The following is a 14,910-nucleotide window of genomic DNA, read 5'->3' on the forward strand; positions in this document are numbered from 1 at the left end:
ATTGATAAATGGTCAAAGGATATGAATAAACAATTCTCATATGAAGAAATTGAAATTATTTCTAGCCATATGAAAAGATGCTCCAAGTTATTATTAATCAGAGAAATGCAAACTAAAACACCTCTGAGATACCATTATACACCTGTCAGATTGGCTAGAATGACAGGGAAAGATAATGTACAGAATGTGAGAAAACTGGGACACTGATACATTGTTGGTGGAACTGTGAATACATCCGGTCATTCTGGAGAGCAATTTGGATCTACACTCAAAAAGTTATCAAACTGTGCATACCCTTTGTTCCAACAGTGTTACTACTGGGCCTATATTCCCAAAGAGATTTTAAAACGGGAAAGGGACCTATATGTGCAAGAATGTTTGTAGTAGCCCTCTTTATAGTGACCAGAAACTGGAAATTGAGTGGATGCCCATCAATTGGAGAATGTCTGAATAAATTGTGGTATATGAATATTATGGAATATTGTTGTTCTTTAATAAATGTCTTTTAAATAAATAAGAGACTTACATGAACTGACACTGAATGAAATGAGCAGGACCAGGAGATCATTATATACTTCAACAACAATATTATGTAATGATCAATTCTGATGGATGAGGCCCTCTCCAACAATGAGATAAGCCAAATCAGTTCCAAGAGAGCAGTAATGAACTGAACCAGCTATACCCAGCGAAAGAACTCTGATAGTTGACTATGAACCACTACATAGAATTCCCAATACATATATTTTTGTCTGCCTACATTTTTGACTTCCTTCACAGACTAATTGTACACTGTTTCAAAGTCTAATTCTTTTTGTACAGCAAAATAACTATTTGGACTTGTATACATATATTGTATTTAACTTATACTTTCACATATTTAACATGTATTGGTTAACCTGCCATCTGGGGGAAAAGGTAGGGGGATGGAGGGGAAAAGTTAAAAGGTTTTGCAGTTGTCAATGCTGGAATGTTACCAATGCATAAAATTTTTGTAAACATAAAAATAAAATAAAATAAAATAAAAAAGAAGCATGTAAGGGCTACTATGAACTTTCTAAGGGAGAAAAAGACCTCAGCCTTTTTTTTTTTTTTTTTTTTTTTTGCTACTTAGGCCTCTTTCTGTGACACATTAATACACAACATTGCTCTTTTTTTCTCTTACTGTTTTGTCTATTCTTGCTGTACATGGAAATTTGTAGATGCAGTAGAGCAGACTATAACTTTTTGAACTTCTGCAAGTCAGGATGGCAAGTTTCTGAAGCAGAAGCTGCACTCTAGGTCAGAGATTTTGGTCTGTCAGCACAATGCTGATGAGTAGCAAGGGCATTTCATAATGGCTTAACTTTGAAGTTCATATGCAAGTCCTTCAAGTGAGGAGGTCACTCTCTCCATTGATGGCTGCTGAATTCAGAATGAAATCTGTAGAGATGAATGCTTTGTAGCAAGCATTATGTTTAAATCACTATCCTCAAGGACTGCGGGACTATGAAGATGAATATGTACCCAAGTGATGTGAGAATGAAATGAATGTTTGTATGTCTTGCTATATTTTTCAGTTAACATCTCTTTATAAATATAGTTGATGTTAGTTGATGAACAATTGATAGTTAAATGATGATAGGGTATTATTCACTGGTGGTTGACTTTTGGGGGAAGGGAGAACACAATAGAGTGAGAATTTCAGCTAATAGCTTCAAAGAAAAGAAATCTTGCCCACACATCAGAGACTTGCCTAGAGCACTTATAGTGAAAGATCTGACCTTACTTAGGGACTCATCTGTGAAAGTGAGAGTAGGAATAAGTACCATCATTTCTTGTATATGTTACATCACAAAGACTTAATCTTCATTAGAAAGTTAGAACCATTTTTGTCTCTTCACTTGAATAGAATTCTCCTGGAGAAAGGAGGGAAATTGCTCATTATGGCTTTGAATGTGTTCACATTTGAATATCTTCCTTGATTCCAATTAAAAGGCTCTTATTCTTCAGACAATAAAAGGACCAAAAACAGAATATCTGGGAAGTCTCTTAATGGAGAAGAAAGATCCTTCCATTACATATCCTCACAAACTTTTTTAGAAGGTTATCCAGCTTCTTCCACTTAATCTGTCAGCAGGTAAAAGCACTTTATGCATCTTCTTAGGGTTAGTCACCTATTAATCAGATCTCTGTATTATGTATGGGTAAAAATTACTGTGAATTTATTTTTTAAAAATACATTTTTAAACTAAGATTTGAACTGTTTATCTCCATATTTCTGGATATTTTATTTTTTTTAATTAATTAATTTATTTATTTAAATAAAAACAAATTTTACATATAACTGTGAGTATTCTTCTGTTCTTAGATTTATAATTTTTAAAAATAAAAACCACTTGGATTCATCTATATCAGCAGGGAAATAAATTGTGGAATTCATATGAACAAAACACTTTGTGACAGCATCTTTACTGTCAAAGGGAAGTGGAAAGTAAAAATAATTATCAAGATTTTTCACTAAATCACATAGATGATATTTACTTATTCTAAATTATTGCAGTTCTGCCATTAAGAAGATTAATTTCCATTCTCTGAAGAAGTTTGCTTTTAAAATTATCAGTAACAAAAGAAAAGCTCAAATTATGCTTCTATATAATGTCATGACATAAAGCAGTTTTGTTAAAATGCCTTGCTTAAAATGGTAACCGTTGAAAAAACTGAAACTTTCAGAATGAAAATTCTGCTGAAATATTTTCCTCAAAATATGTACTGATTATGGTATCAAAATATACAACTTCATGCTGTATCATGTAATACAAATATCTATTGCATCTTCTGCAGTAATTTAATCACTCAAAACTGAAAATGAGAAATTCTAAGTCTAAAGGCTAGACAATTTTATTTCTGCCTTGGGTTTGTAAATAGTCATAATAATAACTGCTGTTTGTAGATTGCTTTTAAAGTTTCAAAGCACTTTTCATATGACATCACATTTAAGTCTTAATACATTGTAGGGGGACAGAGCTGAGATGGTGGAGAGCACACAGGTATCATTCTAAGCTCCCCTTCTACCCTCACTACTAATTACCCAATTTAGCCTCAGAAATAGTGCTTTATTGGTAAAATCCATGAATACTAGGAGTACAACAAATTACCAGCAGAAGATAATCTGGAAGATTGCCAGTAAAAGTCTGTCTTGATCAGTGGGAGCAGAGCAGTGCAGGCAGGGAGGCAGAACCAGAGTCTAGCATCCTGAGCAGACCAGGGTGGGTGTGACTCCATGGGTGGAGAATTTGCAGGATGGACTCTACCACAGGTTGACTGCTTTGCTTTCATTGCAAAGCAGTAGATAGCTGATCAGCAGAGAAATTATACAAATGCCAAAGGTAGAGTGTACTCCAAAAAAATACTAGATTTTAACAGGACTTGACTACACCCACCCAGCACTGGAAGGGACTCAGCAGAGATCACAACACAGCTGTGTAGCCACATTCTGCAGCTTGGGGCTTTTGCCCAGGGAAGCCAGAAATCTGCATGGCATGAGGGTGGGGGGGTATCTGCTGGGGCAGTAGAACTTCTGCAGTTTGGTCATGCTTCCCAGGGCACAGGCACTGCAGGCTTTTCCCAGGACACTTCTGTAGCAAAGCCACTCTTTGCAGCCTGTTTGCAGGACAGCTACTGCTCATCTATCTATTCCTGTGGGTAGAGGGAGCTGGTAACCTCCTTGTCCTGAAGGCAGACCCTAGGGACTTTAAAAAATAAGTAAAATGTATACATATATTGTATTTAATTTATAATTTAACATATTTAACATGTATTGGTCAACCTGCAATCTGGGGGAGGAGGTGGGGGATGGAGGGGAAAAATTGGAACAATTTTTGGCAATTGTCAATGCTATAAAATTACCCAAGCATATATCTTGTGACTAAAAAGCTTTAATAAAAAAATGAGTAAAAAACCAAGTGAACCATCTATAGCTTCTATACAGAAAGAGAGCAGGTTTTCAACCCCGAGGAGACTAATAGCAGACAGTCTCCAGACAAAACAGGGAAGGGGGATGTAACCTGGTCTCTATCACACAAGGCTCTTCTAAAAGAAATTATAAAAGATCTTAAAAGAAAGCTAGAAGAAAAATGGGGAAAGGAAAGAAAAGTTCTTCAAGAGAGTATGTCCATGAGCTGATGTAAAGTGAAATGTACCATGTACAAAGTAACAGCAATATTATGGAATGGTCAGTGGTGAATAACTTAGCTATTCTCAGCAATACAATGATCCAAGACAATTCTGAAGGACTTATGATGAATAATGATACCCATTGTCAGAGAAAAAAAAAAACTGATGGTGTCTAAATAAATTTTAAAGCATGCTTTTTTAAAAACTTTATTTTTCCTGAGGTTTTATGGTTGTTGTTTTTGGTTTTGGTATATGTTTTCTTTTACAACATTACTATGATGGAAGTATTTTGCATTATCACACACACACACACACACACACACACACACACCACACACACTCATATATCTTGCCTGCTCAGTTAGAAGGAGTTGCATGAAAGGAAGGGAGGAATTTAGAACTCAAAGATTTAAAAATAAACATTAAAAACTGTTTTTCTTTTTAACTGGAACTGGAGGAAAATAAAATGCCAAGTATATAAAAAGATAATGCATAGAAAATTTCTTCTTTTATCAAAATTATTATTCAAGATAAGAAGTATACCTAATATTCATTTTGTGTGCCCTACTTCAACAAACTTATTAAATATCTATTGATTTATTTCAAAATGTTACATTGCTTATACACATTTTTAACTACTTAAGTAAGCAATTACTCTTCTAATGTCAGGTGACTATTTAGAGATAAAGGACCTCTTTTAACTTTAAGTAACTAACTGTTGTGTTTTTACTTATTTGTTGAAATTATTTTTACCCCCTAATTCTAGTTTATACTTAGAGAGATAAATCCATGTAATGCTGAGAATAGAGCAGCCCTGATTTACTGGACTATAATTATTGTAGAATGACCTTCTAAAAGATAAGTGAATATCTGGAGTTCACCCATCTATTTTATAAGTAATCAAGTCATTATGTGATTAACCTAGAGCCTTCATTTCAATGATATATTAGATTTGGCAGTGCTGAGTAACCATGTGAAAATGGACTGCCAGTCTCATGCTTGACCACCAGGCCTCTTATTAGTTAGATGATGGCTCATTTCAATTAACTTTCCCATCATAAATCTAGAGGTATTGAATGTCACAGAAATGATAGTCACACACAACAATCACCAAGGAAAGGAAGACATTAAGAAAAGCTGACAAAATTAGATCACAAATAATCAAGGCATATTAATATGTAATCTTTAATGTCAATATCAGAGCTAAGCCTGTTGTTAAAGATTGAGAATAATAACAAAAATGATGATATAGACATTATTAAGTACTTATAGAATTCCAGTAGTATTCTGGAAAAGGCTGGAAAGTTAGCCCAAAAAGGAAGAAGTCAGGAAAAACAAATAAGAAAAAGAAAACACTGGGGATTTAGGAAGGTTCATAAGACAACACAAGCAGGCAACACTAATAACATCAGTAAATATATGTAATTTTATGTTTCTTATTCACAAATAGCTAAAAATATGATCTCAAGATCACCTACCATCAATTTTACTTTACATCTTTAAGAGTTCTATATTTTATGCTTTATTAAAATTATTACTAGGTCACACATAAAGAATGAATTACATGTTTTCATTTTATTGTTTTTTTTCTATTATACCTCTACATTTAGAAAGTGTAATGCTTCCTATGTATCCCAGAAAAAGTAGTAATCAGGAAAATTCTCAAGACTGTGCTATTCATATAACAAAGAGATGACAGAAGAGATTTATATTTTAAATGGATGACAGATATCTAAACATGTAACTACTGCTAGTGTTATAAAAATATTTAAAAACATATTTTAAAATCTATTTTTATCTATAAGGATTTAATCAATAATAATTATAATCTTTAAATGTTTAGATTTATAATTCCAAGAGCTCCTATTGTGATTAAGAACCAAGTTATTACAAAGTTTTAAATAATTTTAGAATGTTAAAAAATTATCAGAAAAATAAAATGTAATGATGGTGTTAGCTGAATTTATTCCTCAAGGTATTAGGTTGCAATAGAATACTAAAGGACACCATCTTTCCATCTTACCAATGATCAGCTTAATTTTATCGAAACCTCAATAGGGCATGCTCAGAAGATGTAGCTCAGATGTCACAAACAGTATTGTGAACCTCAGATTATATAAGGTACTTCTGGGAATATCTCCATATTAGGTATTCCAGAAAATCTGAATTTATAAGCTCATTGAAAAATTAACAACAACCTATAGGGGGACATTGTCATTAAGTCTATTCTTAACTAAAAATTGATTCTTAAATTTTCTCAATGTCTTTATACTTTGAGAATAAGCAGACACTACATATCAAGAATTGATCAATTTGCTTGTTGATCACCAAGACTTAAGAATGAGATGGAGAAAATGTTAGCAACATAGATTAAACATAAAGTGTTTCATGTGTATATTTTTTTTCATTCTTTCTTGACAGCTAGTTAAAAAAAATTACTAGCACACTGCTATGCTCACCTCATAGTTTAATCATTCACCAGGGGTAAAATAATATGAGACAATGTTATTTAATTCCATCAAAAACTTCCATTGAAAAACTGGTCAATTTAGTGTGTTTATTTTTTTAATATATAAAAAAAAGTTTAAACATATTTTAAACCTTCACTATATCCACAATTCTTGTCTTCACAAGACACATGCTAGAATGTTAATCACATAGCAGAGTCTTTAGGAACATGTGCTTCTGTGGAATAAAAAAAAAGCCAAATCCTTGACTGCTTAACCAGTCACAGAGCTTGTCCTCAAGCATTAGAGCAGTTCCTGACATTTCAAATCTTCATATGTTCTTATTCACGATATTTCCACTGGAATCTTCATAGTCTTCCTCTGTCAGGCTGTCATTGTTCAGAAGATTTCTGCAGTTTTAATTTGGCTACAAAGAGAAAGCATCTTAAATCTGAGTCACATTAGCCAAGTGAGCTGTATTTGGAATGTCCAAGCACCTCATGTCATGAGCATGACACCATTCCACAAAATGTCTCTGAAAAGTGTTTCGTCCTCAGGAGATGTAGTTGCCACAGATCTCATAGTTATAGTTGATTTTGAGACCATGTATCTCATATAACCAGTAGAAAGTAAGATTGCTGTCCCAATCCCCAACCCCAAAGCAAGTTTTTGGGGTTGCAAATATTCTCATTCTTTACATCATAACTTTCACTCTCACATCTTTGCTCTTTCTTTTTCTCCTCTCTTTCTTCTCCTGTCTGAATCTGTTTTCAGTGAACATTTTCATGAATGAGTTCTCACTATTCCCCAAGAATCTCTACATATTCATAGATATGGGCTTTAAGGAAAGCAATGTCTTTATTCCTCTCAGTGTTCCTCTTGGTTCCCTTTGATTTGGGATTCTAAGCAAACAGAGAGGAGTCAAGTGATTCCAGGGACTTCCATTTAGTTCTGAACAGCTTGTGGGTCACGCTCTTCCAATGTACTGCCAAAATTCAGTCCTAAAACTGATGCAGATTTCAGTCTGTCCAGATCCAAGGAGACCAACTCCTCCCAGGAAGACAACACAGAGAGGTCAAGAATGGATTCAGCATGGGTCAGTGCACTGCTTGTCTCTTTTGGCCAGGCTGGGAACCTACCATTGTCCTATTTCTTCACAAATTAATTCTGAGTGTTCCCAAACAGTTCATCCTTATTTTGTAGGGACTTCACCTTACGTAGCCCTGGAGGTTCTCCAGTAGCATTTACACATCCTTCTTTTCCCTAGGAATATCAGATATAATCCAATTTCTCAGATTCTTTTTAGTTAATGTTCTTAAGATAGCAATCATGAAGAATTGGGAAATGTCTACATCCTTCTTCATCTGTGAACTCAACCAGATTTTGAGCCTCATCATTAGGATTTTCTCTGGCTTTCCTTAAATTCCACTGATTTTGGCTCATAAATCTCATTTGTGTGCTTCTCGTGGAATTATTTTATCTGTTTGTGTCTATTATAAAATTCTGCTAATTCATTTGGTGCTGAAATGGCATAGAGGTCCTCTTTCCTTAACCTATCCTTGTCATCATAAATCTCTCAGGTTCCCACTGACTTCCGCATACCTGTTCTGCATAGTCTATGTGTGATAGCCCTAGTAGATCTGGTCCTAAAGCGTGAACTTCTTGATGAGCAACTCTTTGCCCATGATATTCATGAGCCATTCCTTTTCTTCATGGTAGTGCTGCTGCTGCTCCAAAATAGTCTCCTTTTTGACCCCACTACCTCTACTCCACACCAAGAAATCTCTGCCTCTGAAGTTATCTTGGCAGCTGGTACGAATTTTGTTGTTGTTTTTGTTGCAAAGGAAGAATTGTATTCGGAAGCTAAAAATAATCTGGGAAGAAAAACAAAACAAAACAAAACAAAACAGTGCTCACAATTTATACTCATTTCCCAGTGTTCCTTTTCTGGATGTAGCTGATTCTGTCCATCACTGAACAATTGGAATTGGATTAGCTCTTCTCTATGGTGAAGATATCCACTTCCATGAGAATGCATCCTCATACAGTATCATTGTTGAAATGTATAATGATCCCCTAGTTCTGCTTGTTTCACTTAGCATCAGTTGATGTAAGTCTCTCCAAGCATCTCTGTATTCCTCCCGTTGGTCATTTCTTACAGAACAATGATATTCCATAACATTCATATGCCATAATTTACCCAACCATTCTCCAATTGATGGGCATCTATTCTTCTTCCAGTTTCTAGCCACTACAAAAAGGGCTACCATAAGTATTTTGACACATACAGGTCCCTTTCCCTTCTTTAGTATTTCCTTGGGATATAAGCCCAGTAGTAGCACTGCTGGGTCATAGAGTATGCACATTTTGATAACTTTTTGGGCATAATTCCAGATTGTTCTCCAGAATGGTTGGATTCTTTCACAACTCCACCAACAATGCATCAGTGTCCCAGTTTTCCCACATGTCCTCCAACATTCATCATTATGTGTTCCTGTCATCTTAGCCAATCTGAAAGGTGTGTAAGGATATCTCAGAGTTGTCTTAATTTGCATTTCTCTGATCAATAGTGATTTGGAACACTCTTTCATATGAGTGGAAATAGTTTTAATTTCATCATCTGAAAATTGTCTGTTCATATCCTTTGACCATTTATCAATTGGAGAACAGCTTTATTTCTTATAAATTAAAGTCAGTTCTCTGTATATTTTGAAGATAAGGCCTTTATCAGAACCTTTAACTGTAAAAATGTTTTCCCAATTTGTTACTTCCCTTCTAATCTTGTTTGCATTAATTTTGTTTGTGCAGAAACTTTTTAATTTGGTGTAATCAAAATTTTCTATTTTGTGATCAATAATGGTCTCTAGTTCTCCCTTGGACAAAAACTCCTTCCTCCTCCACAAGTCTGAGAGGTAGACTATCCCATGTTCCTCTAATTTATTTATGATTTCGTTCTTTATGCCTAAATCATGGACCCATTTTGATCTTATCTTAGTATGTGGTGTTAAATGTGGGTCCATGCCTAGTTTCTGCCATACTAATTTCCAGTTTTTCCCAGCAGTTTTTGTCAAATAATGAATCCCAAAGTTGGGATCTTTGGGTTTGTCAAATACTAGATTGCTATTTTTATTCACTATCTTGCCCTGTGAACCTAACCTATTCCATTGATCAACTAGTCTATTTCTTAGCCAATACCAAATGGTTTTCGTGACTGTTACTTTATAATATAGTTCTAGATCAGGTACAGCTAGATCACCTTCACTTAATTTTTTTTTTCATTACTTCCCTTGAAATTCTCGACCTTTTGTTGTTCCATATGAATTCTGTTGTTATTTTTTCTAGGTTATTAAAATAGTTTCTTGGGCATCTGATTGGTATAGCACTAAATAAGTAGATTAGTTTAGGGAGTATTGTCATCTTAATTATATTCGCTCGGCCTATCCAAGAGCACTGAATGTCTTTCCAATTATTTAAATCTGACTTTATTTTTGTGGCAAGTGTTTTGTAGTTTTGCTCATATAATTCCTGACTTTCCTTTGGTAGATATATTCCCAAATATTTTGTACTATCGACAGTTATTTTGAATGGAATTTCTCTTTGTATCTTTTCCTGTTGGATTGTGTTGGTAATGTATAAAAATGCTGAGGACTTATGTGGATTTATTTTGTATCCTGCAACTTTGCTAAAATTCTGAATTATTCCTAATAGCTTTTTAGCAGAGTCTTTGGGGTTCTCTAAGTATGGAATCATGTCATCTGCAAAGAGTGATAGTTTGATTTCCTCATTTCCTACTCTAATTCCTTGAATCTCTTTCTCGGCTCTTATTGCCAAGGCTAGCATTTCTAGTACTATATTGAATAGTAATGGTAATAGTGGGCAACCTTGTTTCACTCCTGATTTTACAAGGAAAGGTTCTAGTTTATCGCCATTACATATGATGTTTACTGATGGTTTTAAATATATGCTCCTTATTATTTTAAGGAATAGTCCATTTATTCCTATACTCTCAAGTGTTTTTAGTAGGAATGGATGTTGGATTTTATCAAATGCTTTTTCTGCATCTATTAAGATGATCATATGTTTTTTATTAATTTGATTATTAATATGGACAATTATACTAATAGTTTTCCTAATATTAAACCAGCCCTGCATTCCTGGTATAAATCCTACTTGATCATAGTGTATTATCCTGGGGATGATTTTCTGAAGTCTTTTTTGCTAATATCTTATGTAAGATTTTAGCATCAATATTCATTAAGGAAATTGGTCTATAGTTTTCTTTCTCAGTTTTCAATCTACCTGGCTTAGGTATCAGTACCATGTCTGTGTCATAAAATGAATTTGGTAGGACTCCTTCAATCCCTATTTTTTCAAATAATTTATATAGCATTGGAGTTAGTTGTTCTTTAAATGTTTGGTAGAATTCACATGTGAATCCAACTGGTCCTGGGGATTTTTTCTTAGGGAGTTAGTTAATAGCTTGTTCTATTTCTTTTTCTGAGATGGGACTATTTAGACTACTTACTTCTTCCTCTGTTAATCTGGGCAAGCTATATTTTTGAAGGTATTCTTCCATTTCATTTAAGTTATCGAATTTATTGGCATAAAGTTGAGCAAAGTAGCTCCTAACGATTGTTCTAATTTCCTCTTCATTAGTGGTGAGTTCTCCCTTTTCATTTTCAAGACTAACAATTTGTTTTTTTCTCTTTCCTTTTTTTAATCAGGTTTACTAAGGGTTTGTCTATTTTGTTGGTTTTTTCATAGAACCAACTCTTAGTTTTATAAATTAATTTAATAGTTTTTTACTTTCAATTTTTTATTTTTAGAATTTCAAGTTTCGTTTTTGTCTGGGGGGGGGGTTAATTTGTTCCTTTTGTATCTTTTTTAGTTGTAAGCCCAATTCATTGACGTTCTCTTTCTCAATTTTATGCAAATAGGCCTCTAGAGATATAAAACTTCCCCTTATTACTGCTTTGGCTGCATCCCACACATTTTGGTATGATGTCTCATTATTGTCATTTTCTTGAGTGAAGTTATTAATTATGTCTGTGATTTGCTGTTTTACCCAATCATTCTTTAGTATAGGATTATTTAGTTTCCAATTATTTTTTGGTCTATTTTCCCCTGGCTTTTTATTAAATGTAATTTTCATTGCATTGTGGTCTGAAAAGGATGCATTTACCATTTCTACCTTACTGCATTTGATTTTGAGGTTTTTATGTCATAGTATATGGTCAATTTTTGTATAGGTTCCATGGACTGCTGAGAAGAAAGTATACTCCTTTCTGTCTCCATTTAGCTTTCACCAAAGATCTATTATATCAAACTTTTCTAGTATTCTATTTACCACTTTGACTTCTTTCTTATTTATTTTGTGGTTTGATTTATCTAATTCTGAGAGTGCAAGGTTGAGATCTCCCACTATTATAGTTTTGCTGTCTATTTCTTCTTGCAGCTCTTTTAATTTCTCTATTAAGAATTTAGATGCTGTACTACTTGGTGCATATATGTTTAATATTGATACTGCTTCATTATTGATGCTACCCTTTAGCAGGATATAATGCCCTTCCTTATCTCTTTTAATTAGATCAATTTTTGTTTTTGCTTGATCTGAGATGAGGATGGCTACCCCTGCTTTTTTGGCTTTGCCTGAAGCATAGTAGATTCTGCTCCACCCTTTTACTTTTAGTTTGAATGTATCACCCTGTTTCGGGTGTGTTTCCTGTAAACAACATATAGTAGGATTCTGTCTTATGATCCAATCTGCTAACTGCTTTCTCTTTATGAGGGAGTATACCCCATTCACATTTATGGTTAGAAGGACTAATTCTATATTGCTTGCCATTCTATTAACCCTTGCTTATGTTTTTCTCCTTTCCTTCCCTCTTACCCCTTTACACAGTATTAAACTGGTGAACACCACTTGCTTTTCACAGCCCTCCCTTTTTAGTATCCTTCCCCCACCTTAAAGTTCCTCCCTTTGTTTTACCCCTTTTCCTCACAATTTCTGTATTTCCTTCCCCTTAACTTACTCCTTCCCTCTCACCTTTCAATGAAGTAGAAGAAGTTTCACTATAAATCAAATATGTCTATTGATACACACTATATTCATGTCCCTCCTTTCTTTCTCTCAGATATAATAGGTTACCTTTGCCTCTTCATGACATGTAGTACCATCACTTTACACTTTTTTATGATATAATTTCCTTTCCACCTCTAGTTTCCAGGACAAATTATACATATGCTCTTTACATATATTTATAACAGAAGTATAGTTCTCAAGATTTCTTTTTACCTTTTTAGAAATCTCTTGAGTTCTGTATGTGAAGATCAAACATTTTATGTAGGTCTGGTTTTTTCATCAAGAATAGATGGAATTCATTTATTTAATTAAATGTCCATCTTCTTCCCTGGAAAAAGATGCTCATTTTTGCTGGGTAAGTTATTCTTGGCTGCATACCAAGTTTCTTAGCCTTTTGGAATATCATACTCCAGGCCCTTTGTTCTTTTAATGTGGACGCTGCTAGATCCTGGGTTATCCTTATTGTGGCTCCTCCATATCTGAATTGCTTTTTTCTAGCAGCTTCCAGTATTTTATCCTTTGTCTGATGGTTCTTGAACTTGGCCATCATATTTCTTGGCATTTTGATTTTAGGGTCCCTTTCAGTAGATGATCTATGAAGTTTTTCAATGTCTATTTTACCCTCTGTTTCCAAAATGTCTGGGCAGTTCTCTTTGATCATTTCCTAGAAAATAGTGTCCAAGCTCTTTTTTTCCTCATATTTTTCAGGAAGTCCGATTATTCTTAAATTGTCTCTCCTGCATCTGTTTTCCAGGTCTGTTGTCTTTCTAATAAGGTACTTGACATTCTTTTCAATTGTTTCATTTCTCTGGTTTTGCTTGACTACCTCTTGGTTTCTCCTTGAGTCATTCATTGGTACTTGTTCGAGTCTAATTTTCAATGATGTATTTTCTTCACTTACTTTTTTTATATCTTTTTGTAATTGTCCAATTGAGTTTTTATCTTCTATGGATTTTTTTTTCCATTTTATCCATTTTATTTTTTAGAGAGCTGTTTTCTTTTTCCAGCTCACTAATCCTGTTTTCCTTGGAGTTGTTTGCCTTTTCTAATTCACTAATCTTGTTTCTCAATGATTTGATTTCTTTATCCACTCTGTCTTTAAATCAGTGGCATGACTTTTCCAGGCTCTCTTGCCAAGATTCTCATTTCTCTTCTAGCTCTCTTGTGAGAGCCTTTTTGATATCCTCTATGAGATTCTTTTGTATTGAGAAGCAACTCATATCCCCCTTAGGGGATTCTTCTGGGGACAGTCTGTTTTTAGTCTCCTTAGTGTTTGAAGTCTGCTCTCTCTCTGTACAGAAGCTGTCAATGGTTAGAGCCCTTTTGAATTTTTTGTTCATTTTGTCAGAGCAGGAATCGAAGAAAACAAATTGACAAGAGAAACAATTGGTCTGTTTCTGGTGGGGGCGGATGAGGCTGGATGGTGTTAATGGGCTTCCTCTACAGACTGGGGGGGAGGGCAGCAGTGAGGCATTAACAGGACAGCGATTGCTGTGCTGAGTCTGTTCTCTGAGGCTCTGAGAATGCGCTGAGGCAGTCAGGTGGGGGTTGGGGGTAGCCGGGTTCTGAGAGACACTAGCTTTCCGGGGTTTTAATCTTCACCTCCAGTGTTTACATCCTCTCCCCTGATCCTGGCTTGCTGCCAAGACGGAGTATCCACAGTGGGGTAAAAGCCTTTTTGCAGAAACTGCAGAGATCGTACCCCTCCCCCTCCAGTCTGAGCTTTGAGCTGCCTGTCTCTCTCAGGCTTGCCCGCCCTCAGTCTGTGCCCAGTCTGATTGACCCTCCCCAGAGCAAACACAGACCTTTTCTGGAGAATTTCAAGGATGTCATCTCTTGGTGATTATTTGTGGATTTCTTTCTCAGTCAAGCATTAACTCTGAGGCCTGTCATGAAGTAAGTTCTGAGAGAAAACGCAGAGCTCAAGCAGCTGTCTGCCTCCATACCGCCATCTTGGTTTTAAATATATGCTCCTGATTATTTTAAGGAAAAGTCCATTTATTCCTATACTCACTAGAGTTTTTATTAGGAATGGATGTTGGATTTTATCAAATGCTTTTTTGGTATCTATTCAGATGATCATTAGTTTTTGTTAATTTAGTTATTGATATATTCAATTATTCTAATAGTTTTCCTAATATTGAACCACCTCTCCATTCCTGGTATAAATCCTACTTGGTCATAGTATATTATCCTGGTGGTGATTTTCTGTAATCTTTTTGCTAA

At 34.8% G+C, this 14,910-nt stretch overlaps 1 pseudogene; it reads right to left on the reverse strand.

The window, feature by feature from the left end:
- Positions 1 to 6,905: 6,905 nt before the first annotated feature.
- Positions 6,906 to 14,636, reverse strand: LOC141550623 (splicing factor 3A subunit 3 pseudogene; annotated as a pseudogene).
- Between the last annotated feature and the right edge of the window lie 274 nt (positions 14,637 to 14,910).

This window comes from Sminthopsis crassicaudata, chromosome 1, assembly GCF_048593235.1.
Source record: "Sminthopsis crassicaudata isolate SCR6 chromosome 1, ASM4859323v1, whole genome shotgun sequence".
Lineage (NCBI taxonomy): Eukaryota > Metazoa > Chordata > Mammalia > Dasyuromorphia > Dasyuridae > Sminthopsis > Sminthopsis crassicaudata.